This window comes from Schistocerca gregaria, chromosome 1, assembly GCF_023897955.1.
Source record: "Schistocerca gregaria isolate iqSchGreg1 chromosome 1, iqSchGreg1.2, whole genome shotgun sequence".
NCBI lineage: Eukaryota > Metazoa > Arthropoda > Insecta > Orthoptera > Acrididae > Schistocerca > Schistocerca gregaria.
Genome location: NC_064920.1, coordinates 938,094,057 through 938,108,337, shown reverse-complemented (window position 1 = coordinate 938,108,337; position 14,281 = coordinate 938,094,057).

The following is a 14,281-nucleotide window of genomic DNA, read 5'->3' as shown; positions in this document are numbered from 1 at the left end:
GAACAAATTTTCTTTCTCAGAAACGCTGTTCTTGCTATTGACAGTCCGTATTTTATAGCCTTTCTACTTCGACCTTCTCAATTACTGCTTCCCTGTAAAGTTATTGAAGCCTTAGTACTGCAGTTTGGTTTCTGTACAAGTTGTAAATAATCTTGTGTCCGTGTGTTTTATCGCTGATACCTCCAGAGCTTCAAAGAGTGTCTTTCAGTTAATATAGTCAAAACCTTTCCCTAAATATAGAAATGCTATAAACACAAGTTTACCTTTCTTCAGTCTGTCTGCTTAGCTCAGTGGTAGGATCAGTATTGTCTCTCGTGTTCAGACATTTCACAGGAATCTACTAGCTTTCTCTTATTTGCTTGGTTCTGGCTTGCCAAATGAGCTCTTGGCAGTTGAATCTCCTTTGAGCAAAGTTAATATTGTCAAAACCTTTCCCTAAATATAGAAATGCTATAAACACAAGTTTGCCTTTCTTCAGTCTGTCTGCTTAGCTCAGTGGTAGGATCAGTATTGTCTCTCGTGTTCAGACATTTCACAGGAATCTACTAGCTTTCTCTTATTTGCTTGGTTCTGGCTTGCCAAATGAGCTCTTGCCAGTTGCTTCTCCTTTGAGCAAAGTTTTCTTTCTTCTTTCTTATTTAATGCTGGAATCTCTGTTTTCCAAGAGCAAAATCGCTGTTGCGATTTAGGACTCTCTGACAACGTCTTTTTTAGACATCTCTGTTCCCCATGGCCTACTTTATTTGCTGCATTTTTATATTTTCTCCTGTCAATTAAATTAAACATACGTTGTATCCAAGGATTTTCCCATATACATCCTCTCCTACATTCGCCACTTTTTCTCACAAAGATATGCCTTCGTATTGTAATGGATTCCTTCCTCTGTTTCAGTCAGTCGTTACCTTATGGTACCTTGAAGATTATCGAAAAACTCTGCGTCTTCACTTATTCAGTTTCACGTCCTTTATCTGCCACCGTTTACTGTCACTTTAGTTGCAAACTGCAGTTACTAACTAATAAATTATAGTCGGTCTGCGTCTGCACCGGGAAGTAACTTACAGTTTAAAATCTCGTTTCGAAAACTCTGAAATATGATTAGTCTCTTATGATTCTTGAACAAAGTGTTGGTTGATGATTACATTATGATCTGTGCAGAATTTTATCTCATGGCTTTCCCTTTCATCTCTTCCCCCAAACCTATATTTTCTTGCTATTTCCTCTATCTATATCTACTACCGTATTCCAGTCTCTCACCGCATTTTAAATTTTTGTCTCGCTTAACTATAAGAGTAATCTCTTTTAGCATACATTGTTTCAACCTGTTCATAACCTGTGGTGTAGATAGGCATGTAAACTAGTATCACTGTGGTGTGAGCGTTAGCGTTATGTCTATCTTGGTAATGATAATGTTAATGGCAGTATAGAGATAGAGCTGATTATTGTGGTACTACTTCATTGATAGTTTCAATAACTAACACTCACATAGTGATTAAAATACATGATCTTAACATAACAACAGAGATTTTAAAAACTGCGTTTAAGTACTGCAAGTTGCTATACTAAAAGCTGTTATGAAAGTAAGTTTCTGTTCTGGGGCGATCGCTGTTCTAAATGAAACAGTGAACAGTCATGGGCGTTAGTCATGAAATCTGTTAATGGTGAAATAAGAAAACATGAATAATGAAATATGTGAAAGGGTACACCGTAAAGAAAGTAAAAAATTGGTATGTCTTCCTTCACCTAATTTCGTCTTTCCTTCAAGTACGTTGATGGTGTAGTTAATCAACCGCACCGGGCGTTTCGGTGGGTCCCTCCCCATACCTCAGTGGTGGTCCGTCATTGGCTACCGCTAGCGCCTGTCGCATTCAGATGGGAACGAAAATTCGCGAGCCGCCACCTCATCTCGGAAAACGCTTGCCGCAGCCGTTGCCGCGAGCCGCGCTGTAGTGGGAATCGGCCTTAAGTCATCTTGTATACTCCTACTGTGACTGAACGAAGACACCTTATCGTATATGACAGCATCATCAGGGAGGAAGGAAGGAAGCCTGGGTTTAACGTCCCACTGACGTCGAGTTCATTGGAGACGGAGCACAAGCTCGGACTGTGTCAAGGATGGGGAAGGAAACTGGCTGTGCCATTTCGAAGGAACCATCCCTGCATTTACCTGGAGCAATGTAGGGAAATCGCGGGAAACCTAAATCTTGGTGCCGGACGCGGGTTTGAACCGTCGTCCTGCCGAAAGCGAGTCTAGTGTGCTAACCACTGCACCACCTCGCTCGGGACAGCACTATCAGCAAACAGCCGGGGATTGCTACTCACTATATGCGTTACACAACACTAGAAAAAAGCGAAAATGCATCTGGAATGAAAGAAATGATTTGTAAGTAAGCTGTTTAGGTTTTTTTATTGGTAACGCCGCCGCCACGTAGCGCTCTGTATGAAAATCACTGGCTGTGCTGTGCGCAGTCTGTGTTTAGTTTGCATTGTTGTCTGCCATTGTAGTGTTGGGCAGCGGCAGCTGGATGCTAACAGCGCGTAGCGTTGCGCAGTTGGAGGTGAGCCGCCAGCACTGGTGGACGTGGGGAGAGAGATGGCGGAGTTTTGTAATTTGTAAGACTGGATGTCATGAACTGATATATATATATATATATATATATATATATATATATATATATATATATATAATGACTATAAAGGTAAATACATTGTTTGTTCTCTATTAAAATCTTTCATTTGCTAACTGTGCCTATCAGTAGTTAGTGCCTTCCGTAGTTTGAATCTTTTATTTAGCTGGCAGTAGTGGCGCTCGCTGTGTTGCAGTAGCTTGAGTAACGAAGATTTTTGTGAGGTAAGTGATTTTTGGAATGTATAGGTTAATGTTAGTCAGGGCCATTCTTTTGTAGGGATTATTGAAAGTCAGATTGCGTTGCGCTAAAAAATATTGTGTGTCAGTTTAAGCACAGTGGTGTAAAATTTTTCTAAGGGGACGTTTCATATAGACCAGTCGTGTATAATTTTTCTAAGGGGACGTTTCATATGGCGACCCTGCCAGGATTCGAACCTGGAATCTGGACGTTTCAGATTGTTAACTACACTGTGTGATCAAAAGTATCCGGATACCTTCAAAAACATACATTTTTCATATTAGGTGCATTGTGCTGCCACCTACTGCCAGGTACTCCATATCAGCGACCTCAGCAGTCATTAGAAATCGTGAGAGAGCAGAATGGGGCGCTCCGCGGAACTCATGGACTTCGAACGTGGTCAGGTGTTTCGATATCACTTGTGTCATACGTCTGTACGCAAGATTTCCACACTCCAAAATATCCCTAGGTCCACTGTTTTCGATGTGGTAGTGAAGCGGAAACGTGAAGGGATACGTACGCAAAAGCGTACAGGCCAACCTCATTTGTTGACTGACAGGAAGTGCCGACAGTTGAAGAGGGTCGCAATGTGTGATAGGCAGACATCTATCTATACCATCACACAGGAATTGCGAACTGCATCGGGATCCACTGCAAGTACTATGACAGTGAGGCAGGAGGTGAGAAAACTTGGATTTCATGGCCGAGCGGCTGCCCATAAGCAACACATCACGCCGGTAAATGCCAAACGACGCCTCGCTTGGAGTAAGGAGAGTAAACATTCGACGATTAAACTGTGGTAAAACCTTGTTTGGAATGACGACTCACGGTACACAATGTGGCGATCCTATGTGGGTATGGCGAATGCCCGGTGAACGTCATCTGCTAGCGTGTGTAATGCCGACAGTAGTGTTATGGTGTAGTCGTGTTTTTCACGGAGGGGCTTTCACCCGTTGTTGTTTTGTGTGGCACTATCACAGCACAGGCCTACATTGATGTTTTAAGCACCTCCTTGCTCCCCACTGCTTTAGAGCAATTCGGGGATGGCGATTGCATCTTTCAACACAATCGAGCACATGTTCATAATGCACGGTCTATGGCAGAGTGGTTACACGACAATAGCATTCCTGTAATGAACTGTCTGCACAGAGCCCTGACGTGAATCCTGTAGAAGACCTTTGGGATGTTTGGGAACGCCGACTTCGTGCTAGGCCTCACCGACTGACATACGAGGTGCATTCAAGTTCTAAGGCCTCCCAGAGATGGCAGCACCGTACGGCAGATGGAATTTTACCGCCAGCGGCGAGAATGAGAACTGTAGTAGTAGTAGTAGTAGTAGTAGTAGTAGTTTTATTCATCTGTAGATCTCTTTTTACAAGGATATAGGACATGTCAAAGTATTTACAAGCTTAGATCAATTTACAATAAGCTAATTCGTATACACATATATTTACAGACTTCTAGTTAGAGACAATCATTAGATTTTATTCCTGGTATACAATAATTTATTTACAAATAACTCATTAAATAATGTAATGCCACACTATTCACTCATATTTCACTATCAGTCACTGCACACACTATACACACATTGTTTCATAACACTTCACTCACTACATACACACATACACACACACACACACACACACACACACACACACACACACACACACACAGGTGATCCTTGGGCCATTTTCTGTACTGCAAGTTTCCATTTGCTATCCTGAAAAACTGAGTCAGCATCCCTTCATAATGAGTGAGATGTTGAGCTCAGAAAGAGGAAGAGGTGTCAGTATTGTGCTATGCATAGCTTGAGGGGAGAGTGTCTCTAGAAAGGAAAAAAGAAGAAAAATAATAAAGTGAAGGTGTTATGTGGAATATTGGATGTTTTATAATCATCATTATTATTATTATTTGTTTGTATAACATTTTTTTATCAAACCCCTACTCTGCTTTATCTAAGTAATCCTTCAATGTATAAAATGTATTGTGTAACAGGTACTTTTTAGCTGCCTTCTTAAATAAGTGTATTTTTGAAATTTCTTTAATCTCTTTTGGTAATTTATTGTACAGTTTTATTCCTTGGTAGAAAATGCTGTTTTGAGTTTTATGTTTATTTTTTCTTGGTAAATGTAAGTTGAGTCTATCTCTTGTTGCATGGTCATGGACAGAGCTGTTTGTGCAGTAATTGCCAATATTACTTTTGATGTGTACAACTGACTGGTAAATGTGTTCACATGGAGCAGTTAAAATTCCCAGTGTTTTGAACAGATCTTTACAATGAGCTCGACTACTATTTCTGGTTATTATTCTTATGGCTCTTTTCTGGAGTTTGAAAATTGTGTTCATATTTTGTGGATTTGTTCCCCAAAAAAGAATGCCATAGCTAAGAATTGAGTGTACATATGAATAATATGTAACTAAAAGACACTGCATGTTACACACAGATGATAGAATTCTAAGGGCATAACATGCTGATGACATTCTGTTTGCAAGTACCTTTGTGTGTTCGCACCACTTCAGCTGAGAGTCAATATTCATTCCTAGAAATTTGGCATTTGTTACACAGTCTATAGAGGTGCCATCTACATTTAATTTAACATTGTCATTTTTCATCTTCAAACTGAAGTTCATGGCATTAGTTTTCTTTATGTTTAATGTCAATTTGTTGCTTATTGACCAATCGTAAACTTCCTTGAGAGTTTCATTTGCTTTCTCGGTAAGGAGTTCTCTTGTTCTCTCAGTGACTATAATATTGCTGTCATCAGCGAAGAGAATTTTCTCACCATGAGTAACACTACTGGGAAAGTCATTGATGTATATCAGGAATAGTATTGGTCCTAATATGCTACCTTGTGGAACCCCTATATTAATATGTTTTGGTTCTGATAAGTATTTTACTAAATGTTTAGATCTATTTGAAGTATGTGTTATCTCTACTCTTTGTACCCTATCTGTTAGGTATGATCGAAACCAGTCATTAGCTACCCCTCTTATTCCTAATGCTTCTAATTTATTTAATAGAATCTTGTGGTCGACTGTATCAAAAGCCTTAGAAAGATCCAAAAATATGCCTGTGACACACTCATCTTTATCAAGAGCATTAAGTACAACTTTTGTGAATTCTACTATGGCTGACTCCGTATTTTTGCCACTTCGAAAACCAAACTGTGATTTGCTTAAAAGATTGTATTTATTCAGATAATTCATTAATCTGTCTTTCATAATTGCTTCTATTATTTTTCAGAATGCTGACAGCAGGGAAATGGGCCGGTAATTTTCTATGTCTTCTGCATTACCTTTCTTAAGCAAAGGTACAACTCTTGCCTGTTTTAGCTGCTCTGGAAATGTCCCTGATGTGAAGGATTCATTTATTATATTTGTTAATGGGCCTTGTATAATCCCTATGCATTGTTTCAGTACACACATTGTTACATCATCTAAGCCTTCTGACTTTTTATTTTTTAGCTTTTTAACAGTTTTATTGACTTCATTCTCTGTGGTTGGAAGTAACATCATTGTATCTAGTGCAACAATTTTTGCAGGTGTTATATTTGATTTGGGGAATTTTTGCTGTAACTTCTCTGCAATACTGTTTTAAATACTTAAAATGGCGACGTTTTCCTTACTTGAACAGCGTGCAATCATTCGTTTTCTGAATTTGCGTGGTGTGAAACCAATTGAAATTCATCAACAGTTGAAGGACACATGTGGTGATGGAGTTATGGATGTGTCTAAAGTGCGTTCGTGGGTGCGACAGTTTAATGAAGGCAGAACATCGTGTGACAACAAACCGAAACAACCTCGGGCTCGCACAAGCCGGTCCGACGACATGATCCAGAAAGTGGAGAAAATTGTTTTGGGGGATCGCCGAATGACTGTTGAACAGATCGCCTTCAGAGTTGGCATTTATGTGGGTTCTGTGCATATAATCCTGCATGACGACCTGAAAATGCGAAAAGTGTCATCCAGGTGACTGCCACAAATGCTGACGGACGAGCACATGGCTGTCCGTGTGGCATGTTTTCAAGTAGTGTAGACGCACAACGACAGCATGAATGGGACTTTCTTTTCATCGGTTGTGACAATGGATGAGATTGGATGCCGTTTTTCAATCCAGAAACAAAGCGCCAGTCAGCTTAATGGAAGCACACAGATTCACCTCCACCAAAAACATTTCGGGTAACCGCCAGTGCTGAAAAAAATGATGGTGTCCATGTTCTGGGACAGCGAGGGTGTAATCCTTACCCATTGCGTTGCATAGGGCACTACGGTAACAGGTGCATCCTACGAAAATGTTTTGAAGAACAAATTCCTTCCTGCACTGCAACAAAAACGTCTGTGAAGGGCTGCGCGTGTGCTGTTTCACCAAGACAACGCACCCGCACATCGAGCTAACGTTACGCAACAGTTTCTTCGTGATAACAACTTTGAAGTGATTCCTCATGCTTCCTACTCACCTGACCTGGCTCCTAGTGACTTTTGGCTTTTTCCAACAATGAAAGACACTCTCCGTGGCCGCACATTCACCAGCTGTGCTGCTATTGCCTCAGCGATTTTCCAGTGGTCAAAACCGACTCCTAAAGAAGCCTTCATCGCTGCCATGGAATCATGGCGTCAGCGTTGTGAAAAATGTGTACATCTGCAGGGCGATTACGTCGAGAAGTAACGCCAGTTTCATCGATTTCGGGTGAGTAGTTAATTAGAAAAAAAATCGGACGCCTTAGAACTTGAATGCACCTCGTAGATACCTCTCCTCAGTGCAGCACTCCGTGAAGAATGGGGTGCCATCCCCCAACAAACCTTCCAGCACCTGATTGCACGTATGCCTGCGAGAGTGGAAGCTGTTCTCAAGGCTGAGGGTGGGCAAACACCGTAATGAATTCCAGGATTACCGACGGAGGGCGCCACGAACTTGTAAGTCATTTTCAGCCAGGTGTCCGGATACTTTTGATCACACAGTGTATAACGACCACGCCTATAACGAAACGACAATGAAAAATTCGAATTAGCTCTCGTTTCCAAGTTCAAGGGGCAAATTTAATCAAAACTAGAGTAGACAGGGTGATGAAGTTTCAGGCAACAATAGCTTTGTGCGTTTTGTCGCTATTTGTAGCTCGGGCTCATAACCACAAGGGGAAGGGGAAGACGGAGAGCAGCGGGCATCTATCATTTAAGCGCAGTGTCTGTCTGTTACAGGCTGTGTTCTGTTCGTATGCGTGTGGTCATCGTAATTCCTGTGATTCTGTATGACTGGCAAGTACGTAAGGAGTGTTGACAATTTTTGCTACATTTTCGGACAGGCTACACTGAAACCGCAAAAAAGAGGCCAATAACGCCATATATTAAGAGAGCGTACAAACTGTACGGATGTGAAATCTGGGACCAGTACAACCCCTGGTCTCTCATGTATGTAGCCTAATTTTTTACTCGAGTCTTCAATCGTGGTTGAATCGTAAAAGATCTACCATTGTCTTTGTTATACTCACGATCTGGCGAGAATCATCAGATCATGTGAATGATTTTTACTTTTGTATGACAACTCCATTAACATATGATATTTCCAAGAAGAGGAAGTCTTCCTTACCATATCCTAACATGCCGTCGGTAATGTGATCAGTGCCTCACGGAGACGGACTGCCCGTTCCAGTCTCACCTGATTGTAATAATGACACGATGCTCTGCTCATCATAATAATAAAACTGATATAAACATTACGCTATCTATTCTTCCGCGTTTGCCCGAATCCCTTTCGATTTCGTTTCAGGTGGAGTAGAAGCCAAAATTTGGTCAGTACTGTCAAGTAAGATCATAAGGATACGTTTTACGCTGTGATTCACGCACTTAAACCGAGCGATAATGTGCTGGACAACAGCTTAAACTTGGATGGCACTGGCCAGCCAGTGGCCCAACTAGCCTGCAATAATGTGAGCAGTTGCAGTTCAGACATGAAAAGAGACGGGAAAAGAAACAATACAGCTTGGAATGTCATTTAATTTTTAAAAAGAATGAAATAATATTGGCAAAACTCATGCTCTCGTTCTCAACTGACATAGAATTCTAATTGCAAACAGGAGTGATGAAAATTACGAACTTAAACACAGGGTAATTTTTCTGAGTGAGCCATCTGTAATGCAAAAGCATACTGAAGGGCTTTCACAGTGCTCCTGAATACTGATGCAACTGAAGGTATTAATTGCAGTCAGTTGTCTGGTAATCTCTTAGCTCCTTCCTCATCCGAATCCGAGAAATACATTTCAATACTGAAACCGTCATCTAATACGTAGATAACGAGTCGATCAACAACAGAATCCAGGAAGTCCCGCAGGCGCTGCATTTTCTCCTCTTCTTTCATGACGTGCCGTACTATATCCCATCACGTTCGGCAGTAACATGTGAAAATGCTGCGTGCGTTAGTTCCAGTACGTCTGGCAGCTTTAACGGTCTTGTTATTTCTCGGGCCAAGTCTCTTAACTTGGATTCGGATCAGCTCTGTTGGGTTCATGTTGTACTGGTACAGTGGTAAATGCAAAAATGCAGCATTTGTATGGCGCGCTCGATGCTGTGAAAATGTTTTGTGTTTCTACGACGCAATCTACATCTGTGGTATAAAACACTGGGCACAGTTGAAATAGAGTATTTAGTTTTTCATTTGTACCTTAAAAATTAAATTATTATGTTTTATTAATTTAAGCAACCTTTACTAACTGTCTTTCATAAAAAAATCGGTAATTGAGAATTTATGTTTGAAATGAAACCAGGAATTTCGCGTGTAATAAGTATCTAAAAACAATAAGACGTGCACTATTCATAAAAATGATGATGAATTTTACAATTACGGGATGTAAGTAATTCAAATTGAACGAGAAAAAAAAATTGATGCGGGCGCGACTTTAACCAGCCGACCATCTACTGCAATAGATTATGAAGCTAGAACGCTAGCGTTGCCGCTGTACACGGACGTGCACCTGCCTATCAGCGGTATGTGGTAAGAGTTCATCGAACAACTTCAAAACAATTATCTCTGTAAATTTATGAGAAACATTACGAACAATCTATTTCTCAGCACTTTTCAACCGTATTCCACACGCGTGTTTTACTACGGAACAGTAATCTGCATCAGCCATTTCGATATTTCTTATTAACAGCGCGACTATCAGAGCACAACAGCGCACAGGCGGTGACTATACACAATGCTTGAAATAAGAACTACATAACTAAAGCGTGATTAAGAAAAACGTTGATGGCTGCTAATACATTTGAATATCTTAAAGTTTCATTTAACGTAACTTAATAATAATATATTTAATACATAAGTAGGACCCACTTCAAAGAGTGCAACAACACCAATGTACGTGTGCTACGGCTTCTGACCAATCATCACGTTTGTGTTTGTTTATATCGTGTTTACTGTTACGATGAACGGAGTTCAGTGCTGCACCACCACCTTCGAAACCTGGGCTACAACTCGGCTATACCAAATTCTGTTGCTTTCTGTGCGTCTGGGATAGCCGCGCCAAAGCACTTCATTATAGAAAGAGTAATTGGCCTAAGCGACCATCACTTGAATCAGGATCTCACAGCATTATGCACGAAGCACTTTTCGAATACAAGAACATAATTCTCCCTGCACTTTATATAAAATTGGGCCTAATGAAAATCTTCATTAAGCCTGTGGATAAAACTGGGGAAGCGTTTTTGTATTTGCGTTAGAAATTTCTCCTCTTAGCGAGGAAAAAATAAAAGAGGGGATTTTCGTTGGATCCACGATACGCATACTGTAAAAAGAAGAGCATTTGGAACACTTTCCTGACAGGCGATGAAAAATTCACTTGGGATGCCTTTGTTCAAGTGTCAACAAACATTCTAAGAGGACAGAAAACGATAAGGATCTTGTGGCAAATCTTCTGCTCTGCTACAATAGACTGGGGTTCAACATGTACTTACATTTCCTAGATTCTCACTTGGAATTCTTTCCCGACAATTTTGGTGCTGTAACCGACGAGCACGGGGAACGTTTCCAGCAGCAAATTTCGGACATGGAAATGAGATGCCAGGGAAAGTGGAGTGCTTCATTGTTCGCGGATTACTGCTGGACACTAGTAAGGGAACATCAGCAAAAAACTACAAACACCAGGCAAAGCGGTTGTGCCTTCAGTGATCTACTTTCGTGGGACAACACCAAGGTAAATATATGCATAGGCTTATAAAGATAATAACGTAAAGTTATCATAACTTCAAAAAGAGAGCTAATCTTGCATTTTGATTAACATTTTCGTTATCAACAAACTCGAAAAACTTAAATATCGAATATTTTCGCGCCAGTTACAGAAAAGAAGGAAATTTTGTTGGCTAGTGTAATTTATTTCTGTCTGCGTTCGTGATTTATCTGTTTGTGTTCATGAGATGAGGGTGAAAAATTTGTATCGATGATAACAGAATGCCACGTGAAAACCATACAGAGATTTACCTGTATACACTCATCAGACTTATCTATATACGAGTTCAGTGTCTTATCAGGGTGCAGTTCGTCTCTCTTTGTCACTAGGTAACACTCCACATGTCAAAAGATAAGAATTAATGAAAAGTTTACTTACACAAACCCATGTGTCATTAATTATTTGTAGGATTTCAAAAACGCGTCCAGACATTCATATTTCATTTTCCCGTGGTTACTATAAAGCATTTGCAGCGATTGCTGGGACAGTTCCTTCAACCACTGTATGGCAAATTCCTTTCTTTGTGTCTTTTTTACTCAGAAGGAACAGTATGTTACGGTTTAAATATTACATCCAAGGTGACAGGACAAGTGTCGCTCTTATATGACAACTGTATAATCCATCAATAGATACAATGTTTATAACGACATTCCACTAAACTTCCTAAGTAATAAATGAAGTTCTATGTGTCCTAAAGATAGCTTCACTTGCAGAAGAACACTCAAACTTCCACCGGCAAAGTCACATGTTTGCTCAGTTATTTCGTAACCATATGATATGTTTAAAAGCTAGTGCAGCACTGTGTCACACATTTCCTGGGTTGAAACAAAGCACTGTCGTTTCTAGGGCCGTCTGAATCCCGTATCGGAAGAGACGGACGCAAACTTCTCTTGAATTTTGTTCCGGAAGTCTATTGTAACTTATTTTGTTGATCTCAAGGATATTATTGTATTAATGAAAAAACGCGATTTGTGCACTACGGCACGCGGCACCCCAGTTCTGTGGCTAGTCTTAATAATAATAAAAAAACGGGAAAAACAGCAAGTTATTCTTTTATGATGTATGCCATCTCGTCAACACCGAGTTCATTAGAGGCTGAGAAGTGTAAGTAAAGTCAAACAATTATAGGCAAAACACCGAATGCCTAAAATTCCAGGTGAATGGAGCAGTGCGCATCGATATACACTCTAAGAACAAAAAGACGCACCACAAAGGAATTATCCGGATGGGACAGATAAACAAATGATTGCAATTTCAGGAAAATTTTATGATTTATTTAAGAAGAAGAGCTTCACAAACTGAGCAAGTCAGTAACGCGCTGCTTTACCTCTGGCCCTTACGCCCGCAGTTATTCGTCTTGGCAGTGACTGGCAAAGGTGTTATATGTCCTCCAGAGGGATATCGTAGCAAATTCTGCCAAATTAGCGCATTACGTCATCAAATGGTTCAAATGGCTCTGAGCACTATGCGACTTAACTTCTGAAGTCATCAGTCTCCTAGAACTTAGTACTTAAACCTAATTAACCTAAGGATATGATACACATCCATGCCCGAGGCAGGATTTGAACCTGCGACCGTAGCGGTCGCTCGGCTCCAGACTGTAGCGCCTAGAACCGCACGGCCACTCCGGCCGGCATTACGTCATCAAAGTCCAGAGCTGATTGGGAGAGTTCTGCCCACGATGCTCAAACGCTTTCACTTTGGGTGAGATACGGCTACCCCGCTGGCCAAAGTAGTAGGGTTTGGCAAGCACGAAGACAAGCAGCAGGAACTCTCACCGTGTCTGGGCGGGCATTATCTTGCTGAAATGTAAGCTAAGGATGGCTTGCCATAAAAGGCAACAACACGGGGCATAGAATATCGTCGCCGTACCGCTGTGCTGTAAGGGTGCCGCGGATGACAATCAATGTGATAATGATGATGATGGTGATGTTTGGTTTGTGGGGCCCTCAACTGCGCGGTTATCAGCGCCCGTACAAATTCGCAACCTTTGCACAGCCCAATCTCGCCACTTTCATGAATGATGATGAAATGTTGAGGACATCACAAACACCCAGTCATCTCGGGAAGGTGAAAATCCCTGACCCCCGCCGGGGATCAAACCCGGGACCCAGCGCTCGGAAGCGAGAACGCGACCGCGAGACCACGAGTTGCGGACGCACAATCAGTGTGGTCGTGCTATGAAAAGAAACGGCACCGCAGACCATCACTTCTGGTCGTTGGGATGGATGGCGGGAGACAGATTGGTATCCCACCGCTGTCCAGGGCGCCTCCAGACAATTCTTCGGCCGGAAAACTCACGGACTGGAGCAGAATTGTCTTCAGTGATGAGTCCCATCCTGTCCCACTTCAAACGGAGCCTCGATGACCACCGAAGACGTGACTGGAGACTCCCCGGACAGTAGGATAGTACCAAAATGACTGTTGTACAGTACGAAAACCGGTAGTAATGCTCTGGAGTACTATTTCATTTCATAGCAGAACATCTTTGGTTGTCATTCGCGACCTTCTTACAGCACAGGAAAACATCGACGATATTCTATATATTTGTTTGGAGTCGAGTGAAGTGTCTGAACAAGAGGCTATGTCGATTCTGTGACGTTTTTTCGATTTCTGTGACGGTCTGTCGATTCTGTGACGGGCGCTCTTTCTGTTATGTAACGGTCTTGGCTACAGATTTCTGGTCATGCGTTAGGGGGTGGAGAATTGTAGGATACCCTTTGATAGGTCAGGAGTGCAGTACACGGAGGAAACAACTACTCGGGTAGCAGAGTATTTGTGAAATTCAGATGGGACCTTCTTAGGCTGGGCGATGATTTGAGGTCCTGATGGTCACTTGCCAGTCGATAAGCAGAGAGTGAAATTAGATCGCATACAGACACTGTGAACGTCAAAAATTTGACAGTAAATTTCCGAAGCATTCGCAACAAAGCCCCGGAATTTACAGCCTATACTCGGACTCGAGAGTTGGATGACACTCGAAGGAGATAGCTCTTAAGTATTTAAGGGGGTACGGGACGTACATCGAAAGGACACGTTTAACGTTACAGGACAGAAGACGTCAAAAATATTGCGTCTATTGAGGTCGAAACTGAATCTGACTTCGAAGTTGCCTGTGCGCGAGTAACCGGCTTAGGTCCACCTGATTCCACTATAACAATTATACTAAAGCACTTCAGGAAGTAAGTTGAACATTAT